We start from the raw sequence: 8,649 nt of genomic DNA, 5'->3' as shown, positions 1-8,649 counted from the left end.
TCTGCAGACTGCCCAATCCACCTCCACTCTATTTTTAGAGATTTTTACATTGAGAGAATTTCCAGCCAAAAACAGCTAATATTTTAATTATTACACTGACACAGGCAGTTAAGTTATTTTAACAACCTTAACCAAATTAAAACACATAATTCAGATTAGAGTGAGTCGATTAATTTAAATGTTCCCTTAAGGAAGCTAAATATGTATATTACCCAAAGAGTAAAAAACAATTAATAAGAAATGTGTCATTTACTTTCTTAGCCGTTAAGATTAAAGCCATAAAGCGCCATTAAAGCCTGTAACTATTCCTTCCTGCAAGGTCTCACGTAAACAGTATTCTCGTGATACAGTTTCATTACTTTTAGTACAGAGATGTCTTATTTTCAGATGGCAAAATATTAAATGTACAAATAACTGACACCGATCCTTTAAAAACAGGGCTTTCTCATGCAGATCAAAACTCAGTGAAAGGGCAGGGCTTTCGAAGAAGCCAGTAGGTAAATATGTAGTACTACCAGTCCTATTCATAAACCTGATATTGTATTCTTATGAGCATAAGGCAAATTTTAAAATGAAAGGAAATTGAGAAATAAGGCCTGCCTAGCCTTACTCCTAGTCTGTGTTCTGCATTGCTCAAACGCCACGGAAAATCATTTTTATCCTTTATATCTACCTCATTGTTTTGATAGTATCTAGTTTTGAGGGCTTAAAGTTGGCTATCAAGTATATATGATATCATATCTTTATGTATTACATCTTGCTTCTAAAAGCTTTATCTCCAGAGCAGCAGCAGCAGCAGCTGGGAGCTTTTTAGAAATTCAGAATGAGAGTTCCACTCCACACCTAGTGAATCACAATCTGCCTTTTAACCAGCACCCCTGGTGATTCCTGAGCACGCTGTAGTATGAAGAATGCAGTCCATACTACAGCGCTCTGCCTAGGTGAATTCGCCCACAGATGCAGAGCTTAATTTTTCTATGCATTCCCTTTTTATTCCCTCTCCCTTTAATTAATTTGTACTTTTTAATGAAACATGATTACGTTTTATGCTTTGGTCAGATAGTACGGTCTTTCAGAAGAGCCCTGATTTCATGTACAAATCTGCATCTTCTTTGCCAAGTGGACACTCAGAGGAATGTCCTGGGGTCTTGAACGTGAAGGTTTTCTTCACGGCAGCAGAGGGAGCACAAGAGTGCTTAATAAAACAAGCGTACAAGCCCTCCAAATGGTAAGGGATTTTAAATTGTAGTCTGTGTTTTCACTGGAAGTAGCCTCTTACATAGTTCAAGACAAAACAAAGCAAAAACAAGCAGACACAAACAGCTTACCAGGTTATAAGAACTAAATAATTGAACAGATTGGAAGTTAAGTAAAATACAGATATACTTATTCAGAGTTTTAGACTTCATTTATTTTTAAAGTGGACTTCAAAAGTCATACTTGGAAACGATATTTTCTCCAGTCGAAAATAAAGAAAACAACATTTCACAATAGATGCAAATCAAACCATCATGCCGTATGCCTTAAACTTACACAGTGATGTATGCCAATTACTTTTCAGTAAAACTGGGGTGAAAAAAAGAACTCAAGATGGAATAAGGTCATTCTAAGAGTATCTCCTGTTTATCTTTAAAACATTGGGGTCAGTCAACCCAATGCATCAGATAAATCAGGTTGATTTGGAGTCAAATATGTTGGAGAAAGAATGTATACTTTTTACCAGGTTTTACTTTCACAGTAATGGGGGGGGGGTGGCTTAACCTTAATATTTACAGTGGTGAGCATTTACATTTCAATTATATCTACATAGCATTTCACACTTTTCAGAGCCTTCTGTATAGCATCTTCAAACACTCCCAAGAGATGGGGAAGGCAATGGGGAGCCAAGCCTCAAAAAAGTTTTGCAACCGGCTGTGCTTTCATAGCATTGGGTCATTTAATTGCTATAATAATCCACTGAGATATTCAAAAATAAGGGATGGCATAGACATTAAAGATACAGTTGCATGTTGCTTACAGTTTCAAAGATTTTCCCAAGGTACTAGATAGTGATTATTTACTAAGTGAATACTTAAATAAGAGACTTATGAATAGAGACTATGTCTTAATTCTCAAGCTGCTCTTTTATGTGTTTATCATTCATTTGCCAGGAGTTGAGTATTGTACATCTACAATAACTAGGCCCTGAGAATATAGGCGAGTAAGAAATCTCTATCTGCAGGGAATTCCCGCCAGAACAAATCTTATCTTTTTAAACCGTCCATGTTTACCATGATGGAACATAAAGACTCACAGTCAAGTGATCCAGCACCTCCCCAAATCATTATACTCATCAGACACAGGACCATGAGAATCCAATACTAGAATCATTGAAAATTTGGCAGGTAGGAGGGCAATTGTAGAAATCGCTGGCAAAATTTGACTTACAAGCCAATACTGATATTTCACATTTGTAAAACAAACAAAATGTAAAGATGTGCATTTTATCTGAATGCCTTTCCTATCAAAAGAATCACGAGTAAGTTTAAGTGGTAAACACTTATTTATTTTTTTCCTTTTTAAAAATTGTTAAAAAAAAGATTTCCTCCTACGTTATAGAAAGACTTGCCAAGTTTCTGCCTGGAGTCATTTGTTATGGCTATGTAATAAATCCTGGAAAGCTCGAATTTTTAATGGAAACACTGACAGACCTTTAACCGTGCTATTATAGGAAGGGTGTTATCCTACATGTGTCATTTTAAAATCTGAGCAAATCAGAGCGTAGTGGCAAAACAAATAGACCTTCCTTAGCTTGCGCTCCCAAATAAAGCTGGGGAGGCCAGAAAAGTAAAATAAAATACAAAACAAAAGGGCAGATTGCTCACATAATAGACTCTGAGGTCAGCTCACCACACCCAAACTAAAGTCACTGGGCTCTATGCATAGCAGAGACTCTTAAAAATCCTGAATCATCTTTTTTGACCCTCCACCAAACTGTAACAAGACTGGCTTTTGGGCAATGAAAATGACATCACCAATAGTCAGGAGTGAAATTAAAGTCACTGTAGTCTACCAACAGTTTAGGATTTAACAGTACACACTTTGGGCAATTTTAAATAGGATTCTGTCTACAATTAGGAATCAAAACGAGTGCTCTAGGAGAGGTGGGCACTGTCCAATGAGGCTATTCAGCACTTGAACTGTGGTTAGTTCAAGCTGACATATGTTGTAAATCTAAAATATACCTTGGGTTTTAAAAACTTAGTACATCCATGTACATACATAACTACACATACTTATCCCTCAATACTTTCATATTGATAAAATGTTGAAATGAAAATATTCCCCCCAGATTACGTAAAATGTATTATTGTTCACATTAACTTTACATGTTTCCTTTCACTTCTTAATGTGGTTACTATAAAATTTTAAATTACGCATGCGGAAGGGCTGTGGGTTGTATTTCCAATGGACAACACTGGTAGAGATAACGGGGCTGGAGAGATACAGAAATCAGTTCTAACAACCCGCAATTGGAGATGCGGATCCTGGCATGGCTCTCTGTAGGAGTGTAGTAGATAACTTAATTATTTTCTACCTTCTAGAGGTTTCTCCTTTGCACTCTATAATATAACCCGGACCTTATCCCTGGTTAAAACGACCCCTGAGAGTGAGCCGAAATCTCACCGGTGGAACTAGTATGGGCCTGCAAAGCAAAAATTTCTTAGGCTCATCTGTAACTAGGTCTTTTTTGAGAGATTCTCAGGTACTTTGCCACCCTGGGAAGCTGTTAGAAAACTTACACTCTGTTTTAGAAAGTGCAAGCATTCTAGAGTTACAGCTGGTTTTGCTGCTTGCAGCTAAATGGTTTGGAGTTGATACCTTCTAGTGACAGACGAGCATTGATAATGAAAATTATATAATCGCCGCTTAACTAGAAAACAAATCAAGGCCATCAAAAGGAAATCTGTGTTTTACAAAACACTTTCTAATATGTGCAGTACAATGGGGTGTGTCAAAAGGAAATGAGATGACTTTCAGCCATTATGATTTATTCTGCAAGCAAAACCTAGATAAATTTCCATCAGTGTAACTGTGACCAAGACTGAATGTAGTGCAGTGAACTATGAAGTATCAGAATTTACCGTCTTCATCATCTAAAGAACATAGCTCTTGTAACATGAGAAGAAAACAAACATTTTGAGGTTCAGAATGAGTTGAACTTTGCTAGCTATTGGCTGGGAGCATTTGGAAATCTATTAAAGGCATTTCATTAGCAACTTGGCATTTTGTTTCCTCAAAAGAAATACATTTTCCAAATTAAAATCAAAGCCCAGAGCCACCACTGTTTGAACTTAACGGTAGTGGCAATTAACGGGTTGTACATGTTAACCTTATGGTGCCTTCAAAATAAGATCAGAGGCAGCAGCAGGCTAAGAAAATAAACATCAAATCATGGGAGTTCTTTGTTATTCCAGCACCATGACATTAAGATACATAGCTATAAGCTCTCTCACTTACTTTATTTCTCTTGAGCCAATATCGGCCAGGAGAAGCTGACCCAAATGAAAAGGGGTGGGGAGTGGTTAAGAAAATTAGTTGATGAGGAATTTACCAAGTTTACCCCCACCCCAAAAGTCAGGGTTAGAGAAAAATGCATTGGCAAACTTTGCTTTTTTGACCTAAATAACTGGGGTTCACGGAGGACACTGGCCGAGTGGGGATTTCAGGGAGGGCTGTCTGTGATCTGCAGAAAGCATCCCTTGCTGCCAGGGCCCTTGCGACTTTCACTGCTGGCAGACTTGGGGGAGGTCTCAAGACTGGCGCCTGAACATGCAGATTTGCTTGGTGTCTGTGGCACAGACACGGGGACAAAAGCTACTGCCACAGATGCTTTCTGACAGAGCAGAATAATAGCACTCAGACTTAAACTGTAAATTACAAACAATCCCTTTTTAAGTACAAAACGAATGCACAGAATGGAAGACCCTGTCAGCCAGAGTGCGAGTAAATCAAGTAGAAGAAGACAAATTGTTCACTCCTAGCACTACAGCCAGATTTTTATTCTGCTAACCGTACTGTCACCAGAGAGCTTGTTTCCTTTGTCAGATCTAAAGAGAAATTAATACGTTGTGATTCTCATAAATATGCCCAGGCTTCCGAAGCATCCTCCCAAAGCCAATCACGTTGTGTGTGATCTTGTTTCCCAGCCCCCACCCCTCCCCCTGGTTTAAAAGTTGTAGCCTAAACACCAAGAGTAAGAACATGTGACCCCGTCACTCCCGAGCGAGCTTTGCTCTGCAGTCAATTTCATAATTACATCGCTCCGCCTCTCGGCTCAGCACTTCCTTCCCCCTCACTGGCCTCTCTCCCCCACCCCCAGCAGTGAATCATCGTGCGTTTAGAGAGACTTCGATGACCCAGTGTGAACTTTACTGGCATCCTGTACGGTCTTATGCCAAAAAGGGGGAGTCGTTCTATGAACGAATCCTGGCCAGATCCTGATGCAGATGTCAGAGGCAACAAGCTCGGGTGCTTATCTGGAGAGATCCGTGAGGAGTTCGTTTTCCTAGATCGTGGTGGTGATTCAGAATTGCCTATCTCAGTTCACCATCAGGTTTTTCAGAACCCAGCTCAGTCCTTTATGCAGAAAGGAATATATCAGAGGAAAAATGCTGGCGGTGCTCCTTATGCAATCAGGGCAGAGGAATTTATACCACATTCAGCCCTTTGATTTCTCCAGATCTGGCTGAGGGTGGGGTTTCCATATTTGTGCTTTGGCAAGTGTGTCCAGCAATTAACTCCTCCCTCTATAGGCTTCTAGTGTTCTTCCAGGTTATCGGGTGTTCATTTGTGCATTTATTAAAACCAGAAACACTTCCCTCTTCGTTTTTTAAAACTGTTTCTGAGTAATGCAGATGGAGCAGACAATATCAGCCTTGCCTTTAAAGGCTTTTCACCCTGCTTAGGGAGGTAGTTTAATGACCAAAATTACCATTGCACTTCTGCATGTGCTTCTCTGCCCGTATGGGAAGCCCTGGCTCCTCCCGGCACCCCTTCCTTGCATGGCGCCTCATCTTCATACTCTGAGATCTTGCTCAAGCATCAACACTTCTGTGAAGTCTTTCCTGATTATCACAAGAGTCTGTGCTCTGCCCAATGTGTGAGTCAGAGAAGTGCTATTTTCTTATTCTTTTTATTTATACAATATTTTTTTAAAGCTCTGACAGAAAAAAAAAAAAATCAGGGCCATAAGCACAGATGGAAAGAGTATCCTAAGTGAGAGCGTCTCTTATCGGAACACTTCCTGTTACTCCCCGAACCATCTGACCTCTGCTGATGATTTCAGCGTGCAACTGCTTCCCTTTTGTTCATTATTCTACTACGTGACCTGCCCCAAGGGTCATTTCTTCATGTGAGTTCCCATTGCCCTCTGTCGTAGATTGAATGGTGTCCCCACCAAAGATGTGCTGAAGTCCTAACCCCAATAACTGCGAGTTGGGGACTTTATTTGCAAATAGGGTCATTGCAGATGTAACTAGTTAAAATGAGATCTTCCTGGGTTAGGGTGGTCTCTAGATCCAATATGACTGCTGTCCTCTTAAGAAGAAGAGGAGGGACACAGAGACCCAGAGTAGAGGTAGAGAAGAAGGCCAAGCCAAGACAGAGGCAGAGATGGGTATCATACTACATAAGCCAAGGAAAGGCATGAATTGCCAGTGACCACAGGAAGCTAGAAGAGGCGAGAAAAGAATCTTCCCGAGAGCCCCAGGGGGAACACGGCCCTGCTGACACCTTGAGTTTAGACATCTAGCTTCTAGAACCGTAAAAGAATAAATTTCTCTTGTTTCAAGCCACCCAGTTTGTGGTTATTTTTACAACAGCCCCGAGAAACTGATATGCCCCCTTTATAGATCCGTGACCCCAGATCTGTTGCATTATTCTTTTTTGCTCTTTATTTACCTATATGGTCTGATCTCTTTCCTCTATAGATACACCGAAGTAATCAGTTCAGGATGTGTGGTTGGTCTTTTATTTATGACAGTACCAATACACGAAAGGTCCAATGGAATAGGACAGTTGTCAAGAGAGTTCCAGAACCACCTCCCCATTATGCCAGAGAAGGCTGGCTTTTGGCACCAGGCGCAGAGGGAGGCCTCAGAGGTCTGAGGTACTCCCTGCTGGGCCTCAGCTCAAAAGTCCTCAGCTCCCTCTGCCAGACTCCAGAATGTACCAGCAGCATCCCTCTTCAGAAGTGGTATTTCAGTGTGGAATAGGGTGAAGAAAAAGGCTAAAAAGCCAAGTTAATTGTTTGGCATTAAGTAAATACAACCAAAGCACTGCTGCTTGTTGTTTTTTTCTTTTTTTAACTGTTCATTTGAGTGTTATAAAAGTGCTTATGCAAACCTCAGTCTTTCTGATTTACACTCAACCCAGAATCCCGAGGTATCTATTCTCAGACTCACCATGGGCTGTATACTACAGTTCTTGCATATAAACCTCAGTAAGTGGTTAACTCCATTGTTCTAACTGTTTGGGTCAAAAACTATCTTGGGTCAACTGTTTGGGTCAAAAAGTATCTTGACTCCTCTCTTTCTTACATTGCCCACATCCAATCTGCCCCCCAAATCCAACTGACTCTACCTTCAAAATATATCCAAAATCTAACCATTTTCCACCACCTGGACTGCTATCATTGAAACTAAAGCACTACCACCCTTCATTAGGATGATTATACCAGTCTTCTAAATTGTCCTTCTGCTTCTACCATTACCACCCTGCACCACAGCTGACTGCATCAGGTGATGCCACAACTCTGCTCAGAAGCATCCAATGGCTCTACTCCCCTTGGAGCCAAAGTCAAAGTCCTCTCGTGGCCCACAAAGCCCCACGCAATCAGGACGCCCTCAATCTTTCAGATCCCATATTCTATCACTCCCTCTCTTTGCTCCCAGGGCTCCTGCCTCACTGTCGTGTTTGCTGGTCCTCAAACAAGCCAGGCACTCTCTTGCCTCAGGGCCTTTCTACTTGCTGGTCCCTCTGCTTGGAATGCTTTTCCTTGAAAATCCACAGTTCACTCCTTTACCTTCTTCAGTCTTTTTTTTTTTTTTTTCTAAAAGACACAACCTCTCCAAGAAGCCTAATGTGACTATTTAAAATTATACCCTCTGACTTTCCTGATCCACCTTGCCATGCTCTATTATTCCATAAATGCATTACCTTAAAACATTCTGTGTCGAGGCACCTGGGTGGCTCAATGGTTGAGCCTCTGCCTTCAGCTCAGGTTGTGATCTCAGGGTCCTGGATCGAGTCCTGCATCAGGTTCCCCGCAGGGAGCCTGCTTCTCCCCTTGCCTATGTCTCTGCCTCTCCGTGTGTGTCTCTCATGAACAAATAAATAAGATCTTTAAGAAAAGAAAAACAAAACATAATGTCATTTCCTTTTTGTTTGTTTGTTTGTTTATTGTCAGGAGGGCAGGGATTTTTGTCCGCCTTATTCACCGATAAACCCCAAGTGCCTAGAACAGTCCCTGGCACATGATAGATACCCATTAAAGATGCACTGACCGATAAATGAATTAGTGAATCAATATTTTTCAAGACCTACTATGTACAAAGCCTTATAAGGCCCAACACAAAAATTATCTCATGAGAAGCTAATCCAAATCAA

Source organism: Vulpes vulpes, chromosome 12 (assembly GCF_048418805.1).
Source record: "Vulpes vulpes isolate BD-2025 chromosome 12, VulVul3, whole genome shotgun sequence".
NCBI classification, from domain to species: domain Eukaryota; kingdom Metazoa; phylum Chordata; class Mammalia; order Carnivora; family Canidae; genus Vulpes; species Vulpes vulpes.
The sequence above is the reverse complement of the archived record's forward strand: the minus strand, read 5'-3'. Positions refer to the sequence as shown.